The 23,184-nt window shown below is 53.0% G+C and overlaps 3 long non-coding RNA genes across 11 annotated transcripts in view; 1 reads left to right on the forward strand and 2 right to left on the reverse strand.

Annotated features, from left to right (window-relative positions):
- Positions 1-485: 485 nt before the first annotated feature.
- LOC141422528 (uncharacterized) overlaps positions 486-23,184 on the forward strand; it is a 30,520-nt gene continuing 7,821 nt past the window's right edge. Inside the window, exons 1-2 of the long non-coding RNA XR_012447147.1 lie at positions 486-659; positions 21,622-21,756. This is a non-coding gene — a long non-coding RNA (uncharacterized lncRNA). The remainder of the gene's footprint in view (positions 660-21,621; positions 21,757-23,184) is intronic.
- LOC141422526 (uncharacterized) lies at positions 5,377-7,470 on the reverse strand. The gene is made up of 3 exons (XR_012447146.1): positions 6,978-7,470; positions 6,269-6,512; positions 5,377-6,004 (listed from the first exon to the last, which is right to left on the reverse strand). It is a non-coding gene; the product is annotated as an uncharacterized lncRNA (long non-coding RNA).
- LOC141422518 (uncharacterized) lies at positions 7,533-19,817 on the reverse strand. Of its 9 annotated transcripts, none has more exons than XR_012447132.1 (7): positions 19,698-19,817; positions 17,384-18,723; positions 17,152-17,296; positions 16,021-16,265; positions 15,680-15,795; positions 10,625-10,873; positions 7,533-7,697 (listed from the first exon to the last, which is right to left on the reverse strand). It is a non-coding gene; the product is annotated as an uncharacterized lncRNA (long non-coding RNA). The 9 variants fall into 9 exon arrangements; XR_012447133.1 differs by lacking the exon at positions 19,698-19,817 and having other exon boundaries at positions 17,384-17,535; positions 18,583-19,302; XR_012447138.1 differs by lacking the exon at positions 19,698-19,817 and having other exon boundaries at positions 18,583-19,302.

Here is a 23,184-nt window from a genome sequence, read left to right on the forward strand (position 1 = left end):
GGTTTCTGTCCCTTCTCTCTGTTTTTGCTCTTTTGTGGCCAGGGAGCGCACAGAGGCTCTCTTGTCTGTGACGTGAGGACACGGTGTCTGTGTTGGACACAGGACTATGGGGGATCTTGTGAACTCAAGGATGACATTGTTCGGAGACCAGGCCCTCCTCAGCCCTGCTGGGCCCAGCGGGAGGCTTGGTCCTGCCAGTCATATGGGGTCCGGGTGCAGGAGCTGGGGTGAGGATGGAGTATCCACAGTGCCAGTGGCGGGTGGGTCTGGATGAAGTCTCTGAGAGCTTTATCTCTGTGCTGGCCCTGCCCTGATGGAGTCGGTGGCCCGGCCTGGACATCTAAGGGCACTTTGTGTGGAGAGAGGCCTGCAGTCTTTTACTGCTGCTCGCTGAGTGCAGGGCTCCACCCAGGCTGCAGTGAGGTCTGGTATCCTGGTCACACCCTTGGCATCGGCTCAGTTTTCATTCACGTGGGATCCAAAGCTGCAGTTGTGCGGGAAGGAGGCGGGCAGAGGAGGGCAGAGGAGGGCAGAGGAGAGCAGCGTCCGCACTCCGCAGGCGCCCTGGGAAGCTCTTTGAAATGCTGTAATTAAACCCATCTCGCCAGGGGCACTGCAAGTTCAGGACACCATTCTGAGGTCTGGGTTTGTTGTGGCTGGTGAGTATGGCTGTGAGTCGGGATTTAAATAGCCCTTTCCCTCCAGGATAATGACATGGTACCATCAGGAAGTCGCACAATGTCAAATCTGAGTCCCGTACACAGTGAGTTCAAAAAGACAGAGTGGAGTAGGGTGGATGCCAGGCTCATAGGGATGAATTTAGACCATTGTTTAAAATGAATGTTTGGCCAGAAAAGCCACTGTTGTCCAAACACTGAAAGACGGACTAGGAGTCCACAGGAGAGATCAGGGGGTGACTGTCCAGAAATCAGTCTAAATCAGCACTTAGAATTTTGAAAAAATGTCTTCCTTATAGGAAGAGTCTTAACATAGGGAGTAGATTCGTGTCAAAGCTCTGAGGAGGTCTGTGTTCATACACACCTGTACACTCAGCGCTGAAACCGAAGTTCTGAGCAAGAGAAGTGTTCTGTCAACACTCTGGGTTATTTTCAAGCTGGCGTTCCCCACACAGGTGGAAAAATCAGGGGAGGGTATTATAGCAGGTGACACGGGTCATGAAGATGGTGGTGGGTTGGGTGAGACGGCAGTGGGTCAGGTGAGACGGTGGTGGCTCGGGTGAGACGGTGGTGGGTTGGGTGAGACGGCGGTGGCTCGGGTGAGACGGTGGTGGGTCGGGTGAGACGGTGGTGGCTCGGGTGAGATGGTGGTGGCTTGGGTGAGACGGTGGTGGGTCAGGTGGGTCGGGTGAGACGGTGGTGGGTCGGGTGAGATGGTGGTGGCTTGGGTCAGGTGAGACGGTGGTGGGTCGCTGAGCAGTGAGAGGGGAGCTCCATCTGTCCACATGCAGCCCCCTCACCCCACCCCGAACTGCAGTCGAGTGGCAGTGGTTTTGGGACCAGTGAGTTGGTTGGTGTGTGGAAGCAGCTTGGCTCGTGCCTGGTAGAGGCACTGAATTAGAACAACTCAAACGCAAATCGGCTGCGCAGTGAATGTAGCGGGCCCCGCCCCCGCCCTCTGATTTTTGAGAATTTCTCAAACGCGTGGCTTTCCATATTTCGTTCGATTTTTCCCTGAGACGTCTCACCTGTGGGGTGCTGATGCAAATGATGGCCTTTCTGCTTTCAAATCCGCGTTCACCGCTGCCGTGGAGGGAGACACGGACGCTCGCATCTTCCTCTTGTGTTCTGCCGTCTTGCTGTTCCCGTGTCGCGGTCCCAGGAGGCTTTGGTCAGTCCTTGCAGATTCCCTGCAGAGACGGCCATGCCATCTGCGAGCAAAGGCGATTTTGGCTCTTCCCTCCCGGCCTGGGTGTCGTAGATCGCATGAACGTCCCGCGCTGTTGAAAAGCCGTGGCCCGGGGACCTCCTGCTGCAGGGGGTTTCTCAGCGCTCAGCCTCATGGCCGCCGCGGGGTCTCTGCAGGCATCTTCTAGAGTGGCCTTCGTGTTTGCCGCTGAATAAAAGGTGTTCGGTACCCGTGCGGTGCTTGCCTTGGGATCTCCAGCTTCAGAGGCAGAAAAGGGGAAACAAAGAGCCATGATGCTAACCTGGGGCTCCAGGGGAACGGCCCAGGAGGCCTGGCTTTCCACACCTTTGAAGAGTTGTCTCTTCGGTCACAGAGGACAAGGGGCTCCAAGGAAGGATTGACTATGTCCGACGGGACCCCAGCACAGGCACAGCTCAGGGCTGTGGGATTCCTGCTGGTGCTGGGGACACGCTGGCTACCTGCTTAGTGACGGTCACCTCTGAGTGAGCCCAGCTCGCCCTGAGCCCACAGGGCCTCTGATAGAGCAGGTGACAGTTTACAACCAAGTGAAGTTTATGACCTAATTTGTAAGAAACAGAGCTGTGAGCAAGAGATAGGAAGGGAAGAAAGAGGTCTTACTTCTGTGTCCTTATCTCCCTCCTCCAGCCTCCAGCACTGCCGGCTGCTGTCCCTTCCCAGGGCTGTCCGTTCCCAGCTGTGGCCATCAAGGTCTGGTCACCTTGCTGGTGCCACAGCAGTGAGGACAGAGATTCTACATGTCTGCCGCTCTTGTGGAGTCTCAGTGTTGACTTAGAGCTGATTACTATTTAAAGAATATATTTTCAAAGTTTCTTGAAAAAAATCCTCTGCACACTGAAGATTCGTAAGAAAACAAAGCGTATTTTCACTCAGCTTTTCTCACAAGGACCTGACCTCAGCTATACTGCGGCCACCTTAAGCAGCAGTATTTGGATTTTGATGATCAAAAATGGGCACCATAGCACCCTGCCTTGTTACAACTGGGACGGGGTTGCCCTGTAACTCCTGGTTTCCTGGATTGATTTTCTTTTTTTGAACTTGGAGAATTCTAGCTGCGTGACAATTGAGAAATTGAGTGTCCTTTATTATTTTAAGATGCTGGCCTCTCTTTGTAAGGCCAGGGTGCTGGATTAATGAAACTGGCCCGTGGCAGCTTCTTCTTACTAATATATTTGCAAATTAGAAGAGAGTTAGCAAGTGGGGATCCAATTTGCTGTGTCAGTCACCCCGGATTTTCTCTTCGCAGTTCCTACAAGGACAGGCAGATTTTCAATGGTTGAGCAACTTTCTGCGCTGGCCCTGTAACCCACAGTGTAAACACCACCCACTTCCTTTGGGTGGATGGAAAAGGAACACAGAATGCCCCTCATGTCACAGTGCTCTGGAGCTTGTCAACCTCAACCAGATGCTGGATTTGCATCTTATCTGGCAGCGTGGGACGGTCCCCTGTGGAGTAGCACAGGCTGGTGCCCTGGTACCTAAAGAGCAGCTAAATCCACAGCAAAGGGCCACTTCCCAACATGGAGATTTACTGCTGGTGAGCATGTCACTTTAACAATGACCGAAACAGGCCGTGGCCATGGTGACCAGCTCTCGAAGGACAGCAGGGGAGGCTGGAGCTGCCCCAAGTCCCCAAGTCCCTAGTCTTATATGTGGGACCACAGGCAACGGGTATGACCTCTCTCTGTCCCCCCTTTGTAAAAACGAGGGCTGAAGTGATGACCATTGATTGAGACTCCGATCTGCACAAGTCGCCCTAGGCAACGTGCACATCACTCCGGGAAGGTTACCCGGATGAAAGCTGTTACCGCTGAAGAGAAGTTTAACACCAAGGACTGCAAGAGGACGTGTTTGCGATTTGAATCAGCGGTCAGGTGCAAGGAAAACGTTTTCACTGTGTAGAATGAAGGGTCCACACTGATTTCAAATTAGTAAGGGAAATCACGCACGATTTAATGACTGACATTGGGACAACCATGTCTCTGGGGCAAAAATTAGGTCCCACCTCACAGTATTTACAAACACAACTTTCAGGTTAATCAAAAGCAAGTGAATATTACTGAAAACTTTCCAAAACTGATACATGAAAATAAATGAGATTTTATTTTAGTTTTCAGGAGTAGGAGTCAGCTTCTTAAGCAAAACCCAAGCAGACAAAGAAACTCAAGACAAATTTGGCCACATGACCTTTTTGATGTTTGAGGTTTTTCTCAATAAATTTTTATTGCACTATAATGTACGGTGCATGCAGAAAAACAGAAACGCACGACTTGTTTTCAACTAGCAGAACGGCCCGGAAGGGATACCTGGGTAACTTTAAGACATTACTTCGGTAATTTTGAGAGCACTGTGCATAGACCGACTATTTTTAACACGTGAGGAGTAAAATCCCTGGAGGACACCGTGTACGTTCTGAGCGTGTCGGCTTGCGGATGTCCCTGCAGAGACCCGCGCAGAGTAACAGTGGGCAGCGGGGTGGGGGAGCAGGGAGGGTTGGCCGTCGTCACCAGCTAGCTGTGCTGTTGTTCCTGTTGATGGAAGCGTGAGTTCACGCACAATTTCTGTAGTGCGGCGTTGCTCACAGGCAGAGCCACCCCACCGCACCACTCCACCTGCGCCGCTCTCTCCCTCCCCCAGGGCAGAGCAGCCGCCTTCCTCCCTGCAAGAGCCTTGGCCTAGTTCTGGTCCTGAACCCAAGATCCTCCTACCTCCTGAGTAGCTGGGACTACAGGCATGCACCGCCATGCCTGGCACCCTCTTCTTTTTTACATACACTTGCATTTCTCTGCAGTCTTGTGCCATCCGCCTTCACGTTGATGCCCACAAATTGCTCCTCCTCAGGTTTGTTCCTTAGTAGACATTTCTCAGAGGACCCCCCGAGAGAACTTCAGTTCCCTCCTGGGGAGTCCAGGACAGAGTCTGGCTTTGGGCCCAGAGAGATCCAGCCATCTGTAAGATTGGCAGATTTTACAGCAAAACAAAACAGGACATCACAAAGTTAAATTTCACAAGAAGAATGAATTTTTTTAGCACAAGTAGGTCTCCTTTTCATTCTTTATGTGGGCTTGACCTGGGCTGTCCTGCATGTGGCATCGCTGACCCCAGGGCTCTAACAGGGTTATTCTGCCCTGTCTCCTCATCCCGAGCACCTCCCCCTCTTACTCTATAACTGTCTGCAGAAGTGGCCTTGCTGCTGGCCCTTCCAGAAAGTTCGGCCTCTTGTCTGACAAGGGCTGCAGGCCAAAGAGTCAGGGGCCCAGCTTGTGTCCCCTGCCCCTACCCTGCAACTCAGGCCAGCTCGAGCAATGGAGTCGTGTGTCCCCAGTGGGCGGCTGTGGGGACGGATTGGCCCGTTCAGACTACGGAAAGCGCGCCCCTTGTGGGAAGAGGTTCTCCCCAAGGAGGGTGACCGCTGGACAAGACCACCCACGTGCCATGCCGGCCCCCAGGTACGACAACCGCACCCTGGACAACCCCGAGGAAGGCTTTTCTTTCACTTTCCCTCCTTGCCTTGGGTTCTGAAAGGTTTCTTTTGGAGCACCTGCTCCTGGCTGGGATGTCACGATCACCACTTTCCTGCTGAGGCCCTGGCCCGAGATGAGCTCTTGGAGTCTTGTTTCTTCCCCTGGACCTGGTAGAGGACGGCACCTTTATCCTGGGGCCTCGTTGTTCCCTCCTGTGACACTTCCGCATGGCGTTTGTGAATCTCTGTAAGGCAGGAAATTCAGAGCAAAGCATAAATTCTGGAGCTGCTTAGAGAAGGAAGGCAAATGGAGCCATCTTGTTAAATAGACAGAAACCCTACAGAAAGAGACTTCACTCAGGCAAGTGTTTGCTTCTCTCTCACCCAAAGCGAACCTGCAGGCAGGCTGTCCTGGGCGGAGTGCTGCCCGCTGTCCCACTCCCACTGCCCGCTACCCAGACCTTTCTGCTCATAGTCCTCAGAGTGGAGCTTCCAGCCCCCGACTTCCCTCATGGTTGCAAAATGGTTGCTGCAGCTGTAACCATCGTGCCCACATTCCATCTGTCTGAATCTGCCCCCTTTAACCGGTTTTCCTGGGAGATCCACCCAACAGTATCTTGCAGCTCGTAGCCTTTCCTAAAGGGAGATGGGAGACAGTTTCATACAAAGGCATGTTCCTGTTCCGAAGACACAGGAGCTTATGACCGAAAGAGAAGAATGGCTGCGCTGTGCCAAGGCGCGGCACCTGGCCGTGTGTGAGGTGCACAGTGTCCCCTTGTTCTGCCTTGGGTGTCTCACCTCTGCCTCCCTCTTCCCACATCCTTCCGTCTCCCCCTCAGCCCACTCTGAGTGGAGGGTGTCAAGCTCTCCACAGTGCAGCTTTGGGCCCAGGCTCCGTACCCGGCATGGAGCGGGATGAGGGATTAGTGTAGCATGTCACCTGGTCCCTGGTCCTCCCTGCAAGCTCTGGGAGGGAGGGGGAGGGGGGAGGACTAGGGGTTCCGGGGCCTGGAGGAGTGAGAACTGCGTCCTGTCGTCCATGGAGTCATCAGCTGCTGCTGGGCTTAAGCCGGAGACACTTGGAGCCAGCGTCTCTTCTCCGGCGGTTTCAACAGCTGGCGCCGACGAGGTTCTGATAGAAAGTCTGTGAATGAAGGTGGGGGCGATCCACTCGCGAGGAGCGGGTGGGCCTGACCCCCCCAGGGGGAAGGGTCCCTCCTCCTCCTCCCACCAAAGTAACTGTTGATCTCAGGCCGTCTTTTGGTTTTGTGTGGTTTTTTTTTGTTTTGTTTTGTTTTTTGGTGGGACTGGAGTTTGAACTCAGGGCTTCACGCCTTGCAAAGCAGGCGCTGCACCATTTGAGCCACACCTCCAGTCCATTTTGCTCGGGTTATTTGGGAGATGGGATCTCACCAACTATTTGCCTGGGCTGGGCAGTTTGAACCTCAATCCTCCTGATCTCAGCCTCCCAAGTAGCTTGGATTACAGGTGTGAGCCACTGGTGCCCTGCTGGCTGTCCAGTTTTTAGGGGCAGGGACAAGACAACAGGAAGTAGAAAAGAGAGAAATTTTCGTCCCAATCTCAATACCCAGAAACCACTGCCACTCACATTTGGAAAACTTCACCTTCAGGCATGGATCCTAAAGGGTGGTCAGAAATAATTCACGAGGATGAAATCATTCACGCGTCGTTTGTTAGTCACACATCGCTCGTACTGAGCCAAAGAAACGGAGGGAAACAGAAGATGAAGAAAGTGGCTGCTAAGATGCGTGTTTTTTCCTAAGTGACCATGGGCTGTTCTAAGGTGAAAAAAAGGGAGGCTAAAATGTGGGGTTGGGTTTAGTAGGGTGGCTCAAGTGGTAGAGTGCCTGCCTAGCAAGCGTGAGGCCCTGAGTTCAAACCCCAGCCCTGCAAAGAATAAATTAGTAAATAAAATGCGGGTTGGGGCTAACTTTTTGAAGATCCAATGTCCCCGTGGTTTGTCCCAGGACTGCCTCCACCCACCGTTCCCCCTCCTTAGCTTTGTCCATGGTATCCCTGCAGAATTCCTCCCCGGCTGGGAAAGATGCCTGCGCTGCGTGTGAGCGGTCTCGGCCTCCTCGCTCAGGAAGGGCCCCCGTCCCATCCCATCCCGTCCCGTCCCGTCCCGTCCCGTCCCGTCCTGTCCTGTCCTGTCCCGTCTTGTCGTCCTGTCCCGGCGCGCAGGGGCCCTGGTGAGGGGTGGGAGGCCTGAGGCCAGCATGGCTCCTCTGCCTTGCGAACGACGAGCTTTTCCTGCCCGGACACTCGCACGGTGCACTTCGGTTCTGAGATCCGGAAAGCCACCGGACTGTCAGTGATGAGTGATGCAATCATTAGATCTGAGCTTTTTTCTTTCCTCATTTCGGGAAAATCTTTTCAATGACATATTTTTTCAATTTTCATGCTCTGTTTATTTCAACTTAAGATGGACCAGTTGCCCTCGTGTCTGACTCATCTCCATGTCTAATTCGGTGGAAATTGCTGTTTTTTCTTTTAAACTGATAAAATGGTATTATTTTCCTTGGTATTTCGTGCCTCTCTTTTTGGCCGTCCTGGGATTTGAACTCAGGGCCTTGCACTTGCTAGGCTGGTGCTCTGCTACTCGAGCCACAGCCCCAGCCCGTTGTGCTTTGGTTGTTTTTTGGCTAGGGTGTCATGCTTTTGCCTGGGCTGCAATCCTCCTATTTATGCCTCTCACGTAGCTGGGACCATAGACACCCACTGCCGTTCTCAGCTTATTGGTTGAGGTGGGGGTCTCCCTACCCCCACCTACCCCCCCCACACTGCCCTTGAACCGAGAGCCTCCTGAGTATTTGGGAACACAGATGTGAGCCCCTGCACCGGGTGCATTTCTCCTTCAGCTTTCTTCCGTTCTCTGTGACATCAACAAGCTTTTCTTCTGCAGTGAGCTGGTTTCCAGCTGTGTTCACCTGGCTTCTTGTGGTTTCTAATCGAGGTGTCACTTCTCTATGGGTGAATTATCAGCCTCAATTGCTTCTCTCTTCCTGCAATTTTTCTTTTCATTTATTCTTTTGTCCCACTTTGTATTTTCTCAGTAATTTATTTTGTTTTTTCTTAGCTGAATTTCAAATAATTTGTTACTGAGATTCTTTTTCTATGTCTTGAAATCTGCTTTTGGAGTGGACTTAGCTGGTGCAGTTTGCATGCGGGCCCCTCCCTTCCTTCTGTCTTTCCGTCTTTGCAGCTGCCCCGCTGTGGACTCTCCCCACACTGCCTCGGGCCTCCTCCTCCCTTCCTGCTGCTTGGACAAGGCGGCTCTTCTCGCTCTCTCTTCTCTCTCTTTTCTTCTGGATGCTAAACACACTGGGACGCCTCCCCCAGCGTGGTAGGGCAGGGCTCCTATCCTATCTGCTGGGGCTGTTTGAAGGCACAGCAGGGACAAAGGTGGAGCCCAGATCGCAAACCTGCCCTTGTCTTGTGCAGTTGTCTTAGAAGTCCACGGCCATGGCCACGGCCACTCCTACCGGCCCCAGACACAGCAGGCTTCTCAGAGAGGCGTGGGCCTGGCTCACTCTCTCTACCAGAGGCTGTGGCCCTGCGGGCTCCTCCCTCCCCTGTGGGGTGGGGCAGAATGCCCTGTGCTGTGTCCTGGGCTGGGACAGGCCAGGCCTCTCACCCCCAGGAGTGGTCCAGTGGCCTCAGCTCCGCCTGTCCTCCTCTGTTGTTTCCTGCCTTCGTTTCTCAAGGATAACGTAGACTGTGCCAGGAGTCCATGATCAGGAGCGGGGAAGGCCTGGGACAGCCCGGCTTGCTCAGGGTGACCTTCAAAGCTTTCACCTGTGCATCCTGTTGTCCCAGGGTGAGCCTGGGGCCTGGTTCCTGCGGTCCTAGGTGGCTGTGTCCCCTGCCTCCTGTCACCTTATGCAACTTGTGCGAGACATCCTGACCCCTGGCCCCACAGGTAGGTGCTGTGCAGCCTGAGAGGTGGTGGCTGAAGTGGTGACCAGTGTGGGGGCACCTGCTTGCACACCTGCCCAGGAGCCCTGCCCACCACCCTCTGCAGGCCCTGCTGCCTTACCCCTGGACGCTCCTCTGTCCCTGGGCGGGTCCACTCCCACCTGACCACTTCTGTGGCCTCAGGCCCTAGTCCTTGGCCTTTTCTTTCCTCTCCTCGCTTGGTGATGGGCTCTGAGGACACCCATCTCTCCAGGGACCTGTCCACGGGCTCTGTGGGACAGTCCCAGGCATCTCCTCCCTGCCCGCCGGCTGAGAGGGACCTCCAGCCTTGAAGACACACCTTGTCTCTGGCACCCCAACCCCACGCCCAGTCTGTCAGTTCCATGGACTCCACTTCACAGTTCAGGTTCCAGCCTGACAATTCTTCCAGCTTCACCAGAGATTCCAGCCGCCACCATGTCATCACCTCCACTGCCACCAGTTTCACCTCTCAGTCTCACCTCCCTTGAGCCTTCTCAGCAAGGTGGCTGGGGACTCTCGGTGGCTTTCCAAAGCCAGGGAAGGCCTAAAGGGCCTCCACTCCTGCCTCCAGCCTCCTCCTCACCTTCCCAGCCTGACCCGGCCTGCCTCGGCCTAGACATTTCCTCCCTGTGCGGCCCACTGGCCACTTGGTTAGAATAAGAGACTGCCCAGCTCTGTTGTTTCCTCTTGGGCCTGTGACAGTCCCCAGCCTCCTCCACGGTCTTGTTTCTACACTCCATAAAGGGAGTTTTATTCTGTTTCGTTCACTACCATGCCTGCTACCACGCAGACAGTAAGTATGCACTGGGTGTATACATTAATGCAAACTCAATCAGTGACTTGAAACGGAAGTGTTTGTGACTTTCAAGTCCACTTATGAGATTGCAGTATGATTTGGGTCCCTGACTCCTGAAATGAAGTTGGTGACATGTCTGCTATTTGCATGGACCGCACCTGTAGCCGAGGTGAAAATCCACGTCAGGGGCTGAGCGCTGGTGCTCACTTCTGTAATCCCAGCTTCTCAGGAGACAGAAATCAGGAGGATCGCGGTTCAAAGCCAGCCCAGGCAAATAGTTCATGAGGCCCTATCTTGGAAATACCCAACACAAAATGGGGTGATGGAGTGGCTCAAGGTGTAGGCCATGAGTTCAAACCCCAAGACCACAAAAAAAAAAATGCACTTTAGGTTGTGTCTGCTGCATTAAGAAAGACCTACCGGGGCTGGGAGGAACAGAGCAGAGAGTTAGGAGTGGGGAGCAAGGCACAAAGAAGAGAACATTTTTTCAGAATCCTCACCTTTTCAGCCCCAGAGGGGACACACTACCCAGCATCCACTGGGCTCGGCTGCCCAGCTCTCAGCCAGGTCCTCACACCACACAGGACCCGTGGGGACGTGACCTGTGGAGGAGCCTGAAGTCAGAGCCTTTCTTCCACATGCCTGGCCTGGTCTCCGAGCCACAGCAACCTCAAGCCCCACGGGTCTCTGTTATCTTCCTCAGTTTCCCCGTGTTCTGCTGGTCTGCTATGCCAGGTGGTGCAGATGCACTACAATTCAAAAGGACAATAAAATCCATGTATTAGATTTAGCATGATGCCTTTTATTGAGAGATTTCAGTGACTGAGACTTCGTGCACATGGAAGCCTGGCATTTCTGCTTCACGTTGGCTCTGTCACATTGATTTTTCCCTGCTCCATAATAAGGCCATTGAGCTGACAATTGCAAAATTCAGAAAATACCCAGCCCCCCGAAATCTGCCATCGTACTCAAACCTACAACCCACGGCCTGGAAGTCTACCTTTCTTCCTTGGTTTTGCACAAATTCCAAATGGTGAGGACTTGACTGACAGTGTCTTTCTAAGAGCCCTCTTCTGCGGTGCCCAGATGCAATGTCCCTGTGCCCTCTGCTCTGGGTCAGGCCTGAATGGTGACAAAACCGCAGGAGAGACCCAGCTTTGGAAGCAAAGAACCTGGGTGATGGTGACACCCGGAGGGCATGGGGGTAGAACTCAAGTGGGCACAGTTTCTGACAAGTCCTTCCCCGAGATCAGGATCAGTCATCATTCATGAAAAGCCAGAATTAGCTGGACATGGGCAGAGCAGACACAGCAAGGCAGAAATCTCTCTCCCCCACTCCACCCTTTCCTGAGGGAGAAGACCAGCAAGAGCGTCATTCAAAGCCTTAACTGTCCACCATGGCACCAGCTGGGTGGCCGAGCCCCAGAGGACTTTGGATAAGGGCGACAGGGCCCTCGGTTGTGTGTTGTCCACACTTGGGGCAAGATGGTGTCTCCCAGCTCCCGGGGCGCCAAGCTCGCCCCACCCTTCCACGGTTGAAGCATTGTCAGCCCTTTCCAGGTGCCCCAGGCCATGCCGGCCACTTGGAATGTGAGAAGGAACAGCCTCCCTCCCACCTCCCCAAAGCCTGACCCTCCAGTGCCATCCCAAGGGACGTCCCGGCCTCAGGCCCTGGGGTTTCTGATGAAAGCCGATTTTGTGTCATATTAGCAGACTCTCAGATCAGAAAAGGGGTCTTGGTGAGGCTAGTGTCCCAGCATTGTCCCTAGGCCAGCCCCCCCTTGGTGGGACCTGCCATCCTGCCGCACATTCATGGCCCTGCCCTTTGGATGGACGCCATCCTGAGCTGTCAGTCTGCCCGTCAGCTCCGGCACCGGGAATGAGGTCGGACGCCATGTTCCACGCGTGGCAGCTGAACACTCGTGGGTGTTCAGTGGGGTTTTCTGGGGATGGAGCGAATGGATTTGGAGTTTAAAAGCCGGTGGCTGACGCTAAGAGCTCCATTCTCTTCCTTTCTTCCTCTTGCTGATTTAAGGAGCCCCCGCTTCGGAGTCAGACACTGAGTCACACCGAGCACCCAGCCTCCTGAGCCGGGTCGCTGTCTTTCTACTGCCTCCCAAATCTAAGCACAGAGATCAGGACCGACGGGGGGTGGAAAGTCTCTGCACACAGAGACCAACGCTACTGCCTGCGTGCTGCAGCCCTTGCTTGTTCTTCCCGACCTCAACCAGGCTGCAGAAGCCCCATCATGGGACAGGCGGGCCAGTTCCCATGGGACGTAGAATAACTGCAGGCTACTCACAGGCCACGGGTCAGGTGCCAGCTGCTGTCTTGCTTAATGCACTCCTGGACCTGGGCCTCAAAAATGTCAAGGAAAAGAGCAGACATTGTTTTCCTAGGAGGACAGCCACATCGAGCCCCCTGTCACATGCCACCCAAGGACACTGGCATGAGAAGATCCCTCATGGATGCAGTGCTGGTGTTTTGGGGTCTGCGGCCATGGGGAGCCCAGTTCACGTGGGCGGCCAGCCAGGGTGGAGGGCCGCAGACCCTGCACTGGCTCCATGTTCTCTACAGCCATCTGGTGCCTTCCAGCCACAGGGACGTCCAGGACAGTCTCAGAGCTGCCCTGGCCCGTCACACCCGGGAGAGATGTAGAGGCTGGGAGGTTCTTGTTCTTCTGGGTCTGGGAGGCCTGGCTGCACCCCCCCAGTGCTCTTCTGCCTTGCACAGCCTCACCAGGATGTCTTGTGGCCCTGGTGCCACCCGCCTGGACTGTGTCGCTGAAGCTCCCAGTGTGACCTGACCCCATTCTACCAGAATCTGGCCAAGGCCAGGGTAGGGACCTGTGTCCTCCTGAAGCCCTGTGTCCAGAGATAAACACGGCTGGGCTTGGCTAGGCCCCTGCACTGCTAAAAGGACTTTAGCCTCATCCTTGAGTTTTCTCACTTCCTTAGCCCCCATCACATTTGAACCCTCTTTTCTTTTTTTTGGCAGTACTAGGATTTGAACTCAGGACCCAGAGCTTGCTAGGCATGTGCTCTACCACTTGAGCCATGCCCCCAGCACCTTTTATCTTAGGTACTTTTCAGTTAGGGTCTTATGATTTTGCCTGGGGCTATCCTCAGAATGGGATCCTCCTACGTATGTCTCCCTTGTAACTGGGGTTACAGATATGTACCACTACGCCTGGCTTGTTTGTTGAGATGAGGTCTCACTAATTTTTGCCTGGGCTGACCTTGAGCTGTGACCCTCCCACCTCTGCCTGGGAAAGAGGTGGAATTACAGGTATGCACTACCTCACCCAGCCTCCTTTCCTTTCCCATGGTGATTTTACTAGAATTCAGTAAACGCCCGCTCTTTGTGTGATGCCTCTGAGCCTGGCTGTGCTCCTGAAAGCTGGCCAGTGTCACACTGGCAGCTGGCTCTCCAGTGATGGGTCAGATGATTTTGGAAGTGCTGGATTTCCCCCATTACTGGGACTCTCCAGGTCCCCCTCTCTCCAGTGACCCCCTTTGCTTCTCATCTGCTATCATTTACAGGTCGTTTGCCTCGGGGTACAGCACTGCTTTTAGCTACACAGAGTTGTTTTGTTTTGTTTTCAATGAGACAAAGCAAACCCCACTTGCTCTTCCCCTGGAGGTTGGTTCCCTGCCACCTCATGGGTATGCAGCCTGTCTGTCTGTCCTTCAGGTCACTTAGCATGCCACTGAAGGGGGTTCTCATGGAAGGCTGGCACAGGGAGCAGTGACTTCCCACAGACTCAGAAATTGGAGTGACAGGGACGCTGTGCCCTCAGGTACTGCACTGGGGCGTGTGCTGAGCTGGGGAGACAGATTTAAACTGCCAGAGCGTCCTCTTTGTGTGACAAGAGTTTAAGAACCCTGCTATTTTTACACTGGGGACTTATTTGGCACTCAGTGTTTAAGCTTCGGCTATCCCTTCTCTGGATAGAAGGGTCCGCAGTGTGGCGGTGTTGCTGGTCACAAAGAGTGCTTGCTGTGGCATGAACCACTTGTTTTCTGCTCCTTAAGGCTGCAAGTCCTTCTGCTGTCTGCAGCTGCATTGCCACACGAGCTCCCAGGACCAGAGGACCCAGGACTGCAGGACAATAGGAGCAGAGGACCATGTCCAAAGGCCAGTGTGCGGAGGGGCTGTGGCAGGGCAGGAGGTGTCTTGATGCCTCTCTTTTCCTGACCCTCTTTCTAGTCACTCCCAGAATCCCCCTCTTCTGCAGCTTTCCTTGTGCTTAGCCAGGGCTGGGCAGGGGACCGCCCTCACTGTGATGGAAGCGGAGGCAGCAAGCTTTGGACTGGCAGCAGGAAGATGGTCACAGTGAACACATGAGGCTCCCCACTTGTCCCCACTGTCTTTTCGAAGAGACTACGGCTCCGTGAGTCACAGAGGGTTCTTTGCTCCCTACCTTGCAGCCCTCTGACTCGCCTGGGAGAGGGAGGTAGGGGTGTCAAGGAGGACTCATGTTCCTTCCCAGAGGGCCCCGAACCTCCATGGCAACACTCAAGGAGCCTAAGAGCTGTGCCAGGCTGGTGACTTGTTCCAGATGTGGGAATGGGCTTGGCGAGGCCAGCAAGGTCACCTCACAGAGACCGCTGGCCCAGCTACAGAACTGCTGAGAGAGCAAAAGCCAGAGGCTGTGTTGGATGACACTGAGGTTTGGGGCTGTTTCTTGCGGTTATCATCGACTTGGCAATGGATGACCAGTAGAAACAAAATAGCATCAGGAGACATGCTTGAGGGAGGACGGCCAGAAAGTGTGACAGTGTATGGGTGGAGAGGGTCACCCTGAGGCCGACCGTGCAGAGAGGTCTGTTCTTAGTGCATGCAGCAACTCCTCCCGGCCTCACACCCTCCTTTGTAACTCAGAGACGACTCCACAGATGCATTTGTCCACTAATATAGCATCAGAAGCTTTTTTTCAGTTTACAAACACTCTTATTTGATGCCAGCATGATAGCCTGTTAACACTGGGTTATGTGCATAGTTCAAAATTTGTCTTCCAGTATTCTGCATTTGGGTTTAATTTTCTAGTCCTATCAAGCGTTGAGGCACCTGTCAGGGCGGCGTGTGTCTGCTCAGCTCCTTTGGGCCTGCTGTTAGAGACATGGGACACGGACAGCCTCAGTCCACCCCTCATCCCAAGTCTGAGTCAATCACTGGGCAAGTGTCCCCAGCACTGCAGGGACAGGGTGCTGGTCACCTTGCAGGTGTGTGGCGTTTATGGCTGGAGGGGACCATGTGATGGTCCCCCCACCCCTGGGTGCCAATCTCGATCTGTCACCAAGTACCACTTCTCTCCAGGCACTGGCACAGGACGACCCTGTGCCCAGTTCTGGCTCAGTGATGGAGAGCACATATGCTGGGGAAACGGCCCTAAGAAAACGACACGAGACGGGCACCCTCTCATCCTGCACTGGGCATCCTGTCTGTACATGACGGCCTCTTGTCACCACGAGGCCTGGCTCAGAGCCTCTGACCTCCAACCCTGGAGCTCACCCTCCCCTCTTCTGGTCATCTGTGAAAATATATTTTCTTACTGCTTCTGCTGCTTGTGGCTAGAGTGCCCTGCCGACACACGTGTACTTGCTGGCTCCATGCATCTCCTTCTGCCCCCGTCTGTCCAGGATCTTCTGCCTGTCAGTGGGCACAGCTTCTGGGAAAACAGGTCCATGGCTCAGATTGCAAAGCGTGACCTCGCACCAAATCGGAAATGTCAAAGGGGCAAGGAAACAGAACAAGCAGGTGGATGGCTGAGCTGCTCTTGCGTCAAGGCTTTGAGGACGCTAGGGGGTGGGGCTGCTTACAGGTGTGTCAAGGTGTCTTCCCTGTGGGACAGTGGAAAGGAGGAAGAGTGAGGTCTCCACAGAGGGACACTCACCCCACGGTGTGACGTGGGGAGGGGCTCACGCGTGGGGCGGGCTGTGATCACAGCTCACGTGTGCGGATGGCGTATGACCTCCACTCACTGTGGCTCCAGCAGGCAGAAGAAAGAAACTTCGTCACTTGTGCGAAGGTCTCTGTGCATTTCAGAGTGTGATTCCTCCTAGTGGTTTGGCTGTGGGCTTTAAAACTTTAGATTTCAAAAAGCACAAGATTGCTAAAAACATTCATGTCCATTTTCATCTATAAAAAAGAAATAAATTAAACTTATCAAATCTTCTTTATTAAGTTCTCAGTGTTTCAGTGACAGAGAGAGAGAGAAAGAGAGATAACTTTAGGTAGTATATGCTGAATATTTTTATTTTTATAGTGTAAAAAAGAATAAAGTATTTCAGACCTGTGGTTTGAAAATTATTGGTGCTTAAGAAAAATGATATACTGTGTTTTTAAGGTAAAAAACAGGTCAATTTAAGGGAAAAAAATTAAGGTAAAGGATGGTACCTATGTACAGCAAGGAAATATGGTTAAGATTACAGTGATGGGAACAATCTCCAGAGTTTAAGTTATAAGGCCCAGGAAAACATGTACCTAATTAAGGGGTTTATTTTTTCAGCAGCATCTTTTTTGTAAATGGTGCCAGGAGGTGGCATTTCATTGTCATTTGTGAACAGATTGTTCTTTGAAATTTTAAACTTTGAGTGATTGTTTCCTCACATTTTTATTTTGTAGATTTTATTGGAACTTAGTATCATACTAGATTGGGGCATTTCTCATTTCACTGTTGGTGACTTTCACATTCTCAAGATGATTTTTGCTTTGTATCTCAGTTTGCTGAATGTGTTTTCAACTAAACTTTCACAGGAAGTACACACTTTGTAAGTAAATAAGCTCTTGTTACTTTTAACAAAAACTTCTGTATTGACCAAAGGGCAAGAATATAATTTGAAACATACAGGGCTGTCTTCATCCCTGGATGGAATTTGAGTGGGTTTGAGTGGGTTTGAGCTCCTCCTGCATGCAGAAACCTGAGATGACCTGCGTTCCAAGGGCTGTTCACAAATCCCTATTTTTGAGCCCCTGATCTCTTTATCCTTGGAGGCCTAATATGATAAAAGTCCAAAAAACTCACTCAGTGCACTAGGGAACTTTTCAGAGCAGAAGCATTCGGGCTTAGGAAGGTGCCATTGATTCTCTGTCGCTTGATGACGTGGACCAGGCGGGTGACTTCAGGGGCTCCCAGCGGCACGCTCGGTTTTATGGTCCTGGATCTGTGGCTAAAAGAAAGGAAACAGGTGGTGCTCTCAGCTGAGAGACAGAAACTCTGACTCAATTCAGCTTTGAATAAAGGGGAAGCGGCTCACCTCGCACTTCAGGAAACAGGAAGTGTGGGCCAGGTGTGGCCAGTGGGATGAATCAGGCCTTAACAATGGCACCAGGCCAGGCGTGGGCCCTTTCTGTTCCTCCCCACGCTGTTGGTGCCCCAAGTGGGAGCCTGGTGTCACCAATGTCACTACTGTCGGAGGCGGAGAGCAGAAACTGGGTAGCGTCCTTCTCATACCAGCTGCTGGGAGGACCTGGGTACGCTCAGGACATCCTCCTCACTAGCCTTGATGACTCAGTGTGAGTCCTTACCCAGCACCCAACCCGGGGAAGCTCTTGGTGGCTGTCAGCTGCCCGACAGTGGCCAGAAAATGTGTGGCTTGTTAGCAATGCAACGCCAGGGCTGGATCCAGACCTTGACAAAGTCTGTCTGAACGAGATCTGACGCTCAGTGAGGTCAGGATCCAGGCTCAGGCTAATCAGATCTCGCCCCTGCTGCTGGGGACGGAAATCCCAGGAGGGCAGACAGAATTCGGGCAAAATCGGGGCTCTGTCAGTGGAGGAAGTGGTCCTTTGATTGGAACTGGGCAGCTTCCTCCCCTGTGTCCTCAGGAAAGAGAGAAGAGCCAAATGGAGACCAAATGTCTGCTCTGTGGACAGGGTGGGTGCCGCAATGTCGCCGAAGAACAGAGCCTGGGGCTTAGCTGGGTTTGGGAATGGCCGAGGCACCGGGCTGCGGGGCCTCACAACCTCCCAGATGCAGGACTCAAGGCTGCTTGCAAAGGTGTCAGTTCTCCATAGCAGGCCCCAAGCAGCCTGGCAATCCATTACCCTCTGAGGAGAGAGAACGGTCTGGGCTGCACCCCAGTGTGGGCACCGGCACCCCAGGGCTTCTCATCGTGATTGGGGAGCAGAAGCAACAGGGCAGGTGCGCACCTGCTCCTGTGTGAGGACGGCAGGGCCTGGCAGTGGATGTGGCCTATTGTTCCCGGCACACAGATGGGGCCTCTCTCCCTCCCTCCACCCTCACAGCAGCAAGGGGCCTGGTTGTTGTGTGGTGTTGACAGTGGAGACAGGATGGGGACTGTCCCGGCTGGCACACTGGGCGTGACTACCCTGTGTCAGGAGGGGAATCCCAACCCTCCTGAGAGGGTTCCTCCTCCTCCCACTTGCTTCTGCTTTTTTTCCTTCAGTTTCCTGGCTCACTTCTTCCTCCTTCCTGGTGCCTTCGCCCACTCACCTCCCTTTTGGTGTCACCGTCTGGAGGTGTCTGGAATATCCTGCCTTAGACGTCTGCGAAGACGCGGCTGGGTCCATTCGTGACTGACTTGGCGTGGGATGTCCCTGGTTGGCAGTTCTCTCTCTGGAGTGGTCTAGGGCCCTGTGGTTAAGCACACAGCCAGGGTGTGTCAGCCCAAGCGTGGCCTGGCCATGTGATCTTGACAGCTCTGTCACTTCCCAAGTCTCAACTCCCTCACCTGGAGGAGAGGAAAATAGTCGCCCAGTGGCGGTGCCTGTCTCATCGGGTGCTGAGACTTGTAAGGGCACCACGTGCCTCGCGGTGACTAACTCCTGAACTACCTGTGGTGGGTGCAGTCTTGAGGGCACATGGGGAACCCCTGGCCTCACCTGATGACAGATGCAGGTGAAACAAGGAACCAGGCAGGTGTTTTGGTTTAATGCTGTTTAAAAAACATTGCTTTGGGCCTTGCTTTAAAGAATTGTGACCTTGCCTGCTGCTAAGAAAGACATAGGAAGGCAAAAGTCTCATGGAAGCAGGGCACGGTGGTAATCCTAGCTACCTGAGAGGCAGAGATCAGGAGGATTGTGGTTTGAGGTCCGCCCTGGCAGAAAGTTTGAGAGACCCCATTTCAACTAATAAAAAGCTGGGTGTGGTGGTATACACCTTTGATCCCAGCTACCAGCAGCGTAAACAGGAGTTCACGGTCCTGGCCAGCAAGTTCATAAACACTGGACCCTATTTGAAAAATAATGAGAGCAAAAAGGGCTGTGGCTGAAAGGTGGAACACCTGCCGAGCAAGGGTGAGCTGGAACTGGGACAAAGGGTGGAGCGTCCCTCTAGCAGGGGTAGGGCCTTGGGGCTCAGCTCAGACAGACACTCCTCCCATCCCCAAGCCAGATGGCTTTGCTGAAAGAGGGACAGTGCCAGCGTTTCAGGGAGGCTGCCAGTGACACTGCCACCGAGATACAGGGCTGTGAACCCTCCCAGATCTGATGGCACTTGGCACAGCCAGGGAGCACTCCCCTGTCACTCATTTACTGAGCACCGTCTCAGAGGGCTGTGCATTGTGTCCAGCCATGACGGTTGCAGAGAAGTTACTTGAATCCACTCACGAGTTTCCTTCTGTCGTAGAAAAACTCTTCCACAAATGATAAGACGACTGAAGCCAGAGATGGATTTCAGAGTGCTGTTGTGTGAATAAAACACCACGGAGGGAGTGCACAAAAGTAAACCTCTGCCAAAACAAAACAAAAGAAATCGCTTGCCAAATGTGTCTTTCACAGCCCGTGCTCCCCTCCCACGAGAGAGAGAGAGAGAGAGAGAGAGAGAGAGAGAGAGAGAGAGGGAGAGAGAGAGAGAGAGAGGGAGGGAGAGAGAGAGGAGTCCGAGTGGATAGCAGAGGTGTCTGGGTAAATCCCTTCTTATAAGGAACATCAGCAATTTAAAAAATTTATGTGAAGCATTTACCTTAAAATCTCCTTCTTGCTTTTTTCTGGTCTGTGAAGTGAACATAGTTTAGCAAAAATGAAACAAAACAAAACAGCCAAGCAGAGAAGTGGAAAAAGACCACAGCCACGGGAAGCCCCTCACTTCCACTGCCCACGTCCAGCCAGAGAGTGGCCGGAGCCTGGTGAGGGCACTCGGGTTTGGTTCCTCTGTCTACACCGAAACCAAGGCACGAATTTGCTTGAGGACTGAATCATGCCATACACATGGCTCTGCTACTTTTTTGGGGTTTGTTTTTTATTAACATATAAGTAAATAATATAATATGCTTTAGACATCTTTTCACATCACCACCTGTCTTTTACTTCATTCTTAATAAGCAGTTTCCTTGCATGGCTCCATGGTAATTTTTTCTTTCTTCTTCATTTTTTTTTTAATAAAAAAAAAAGATGCTGGTTGATTGACATTGGGTTTTTTCCAATATTTGCTATCACAAGAAGTATTACAGTGAGCTGGCTGCTGGTGGCTTACACTGTAATCCTAGCTACTCTCTCAGGCTGAGATTGCGAGGATCAAGCTTTGAGGCCACCTCAGGAAAATAATTCGAGAGAACACCATCTCCAAAAATAACAAGAGCAAAATGAACTAGCGGTGTGGTTCAAGTGGTAGAGCACCTGCTTAGTGAGCGTGAGGCCCTGAGTTCAAACCCTAGTCCCACCAAAAAAAAAAAAAAAAACTATAGTGAAGATACTTCTCTATAATTGTTTTTTTGTTTTTTGGGTTTTTTTTTTTTGTGCTCAGGGCCTACACCTTGAGCCACTCCATCAGCCCTTTTTTGTGGTGGATATTTTTGAGATAGGGTCTCATGAACTATTTGCCTGGGCTGGCTTCGAACCGCAATTCTCTTGATTTCTGCCTTTGAGTAGCTGGGATTATAGGCGTGAGCCACCAGCGTCCAGCTATAAATATTTTTGAACTTTGTGACTGTCTCTGGACAAATGCCGTGGCATGAGGGTGGTGGTCCTAGAGATGCCCTGAGTGCTTGGTTCCAGGCCCCACGCTGGCCTCTCCTGTCCTCCCCGGCCACAGGACGGAAGGGCTCGGCTGGGTTTAACTCTTCATTAGGAAGCAGAACGCAATGTTGGTCTGTGACAGTGGCTCTTGGGGGCTGTGGATGTGCTCCCCACAGAGGAGGCACAAGACCAGAGGGGGTGTTAGGAGAAGCTAAGCCAGGGAACTAAACCCCCACCCCACGCACAACTGGGTGACACGGAAATTCCCTCGTGAGGGGAAGACCTGGCGCGTGGCAGAGGCGGTTCTCCTCCTTCCCGCTTCTCAGTCACGGTCTTTAGATGCTCGGAACCAGGCGCATCTGCCCCTCGGGCCTGGTCTGAGCCCTCAGGCTCCCTTCCAGCAGGTCCTCGTGTCCTCTGTGTGCCCCGACTCGAGGGCACAGCCCACAAGCCTGCGGTGGCCCTCGTGTCCCTGGGTTCTCTGTGGGTTCGGCTACTTGTCATCATTTTCCTTCCCTTATATTTCGTGCCCTGCTTCTTATTGACGTGACTTGTCTCTATTTCCTTTTCCCTCCAGCGGCCACAAGCCGTGCGCCCCGTGTCGCCTCTGTCAGTGCTAGTGACCCCCTCCCCTGAGACCAGGACCAGGACCTCTGAAGGAGGGAGGATCGAGGATCGGAGCGCCGCAGCCTCAGCTCCTTCGCCTGTCCAGGTTAGCGCTCCGCTGCTTCCTTCTGTTCCTTCATGTTTTGCAGTGCTGGGGTTCAAATCCAGGGCCTCGCACCTGCCTTCGCGGTGGTGTTACACACCCCATCGCTCCTCAGTCCCCACGCCTGCTCTTCCCTCCCGATCGAATTTTCCTGTTATGAATGAAGGTTTTTCCCTGTGGCTTCTGCGGCCTCTGCTCGTGGTAAACTCCCCCACTCTGTCCCACCAGGCCTTTCTCAATATCGAGCAGCAGGTCACCTTAGCACAGTTTCACGAGAAATCTGGTGTCAGTCCTGTGGTCGTCAAAGGACTGCCTTTTCCCTCTGGCTGCTTTTAGGATTTTCTCTTCATATTTCAGGTTACCAACTTTGCCTTGATGCAGCTGGGTGTTTTCGTTTGAACTTGTCTTGCTTGATACCTAATGACTGTCCCCACTCTGGAGATCCATTCCCTCCAAGTTAGTTCTTCCCTGTGTTTCCTCCCGTTTCCTGTGAGCTCATCAAAATGTTTCTGCCTTCCACGTCTCTTTTCTCTCTTCCTCCCTCCCCCACTCTCTCTCTGTAATGTTCTTGACAATTTTCTTAGCTCTGCTTCCAGTTTTGTAATCCACTTATATTTGGTTGGTTATTTAATGCATGCATTGAGGAATTAGTTTCCTTGCCCATATTCTGTATTTCTAGACCTTCTTTGAGCTCTTTGTTGAACTACAGGCGGATTCTGTCTCAGGTGCCGTCCCACAGGTGTGGGAGCACAGGCCAAGTGGGGATGGGCCAGGTCCCTGAGCAGGGGCCAGGTCTGCCCACTGGTGACTGTGAACAGAGGGTGGGGAAGGAGGCATTCTCACGGGGCCTATGGAGAGGCAACGCGGTTTGGGGCTCTTCTCCCTCCCCTACATGTTCAGGGTGCTGGCTACATTTCCCTCGGTTAAGAGAACAGTCCCAGGCAGCTCATGGTCTTAGTGTCCCCTACGGTGGGCGAAGGGCTAAGGTTAGGTAGGCAAAAGACGCAGTTAAAGGACAGTAGCAATAGGAAGAGGACAGTCCAGGGACTTCCAGAGCGGCAGGTGGCTCTGCTCCACGCAGCCTGGAGAAGAGCCGGATTGTGTCTCAGAGGGCAGGGACACAGCAAAGGGAGGGTCATGGGCTCTGCTTAGGCCATGAGGACAGGCTGCACGTAGCTTCCCACATGTCACCCTGAGGGCTTGGTCCATGCTTTCTCTTAGTAGCCAGAGGTTGGGACATAGAACCCCCAGCTCTGCAGCTAGGCCCGTCACAGCTCTTCACCCTGGAAGACGGGGTGGACTGGGGGCAATCCTGACTCCTCTCCTACAGCGGGATTACTTTCACCTTTCAGAAAGGTCTGCTAAGCTTGGGACCTTGTTCTGAACCCTAACCACTCCTTGATCTGGCTTTGCCTACCCAACTGGCCCTGG

This window comes from Castor canadensis, chromosome 1 (genome assembly GCF_047511655.1).
Source record: "Castor canadensis chromosome 1, mCasCan1.hap1v2, whole genome shotgun sequence".
NCBI classification, from domain to species: domain Eukaryota; kingdom Metazoa; phylum Chordata; class Mammalia; order Rodentia; family Castoridae; genus Castor; species Castor canadensis.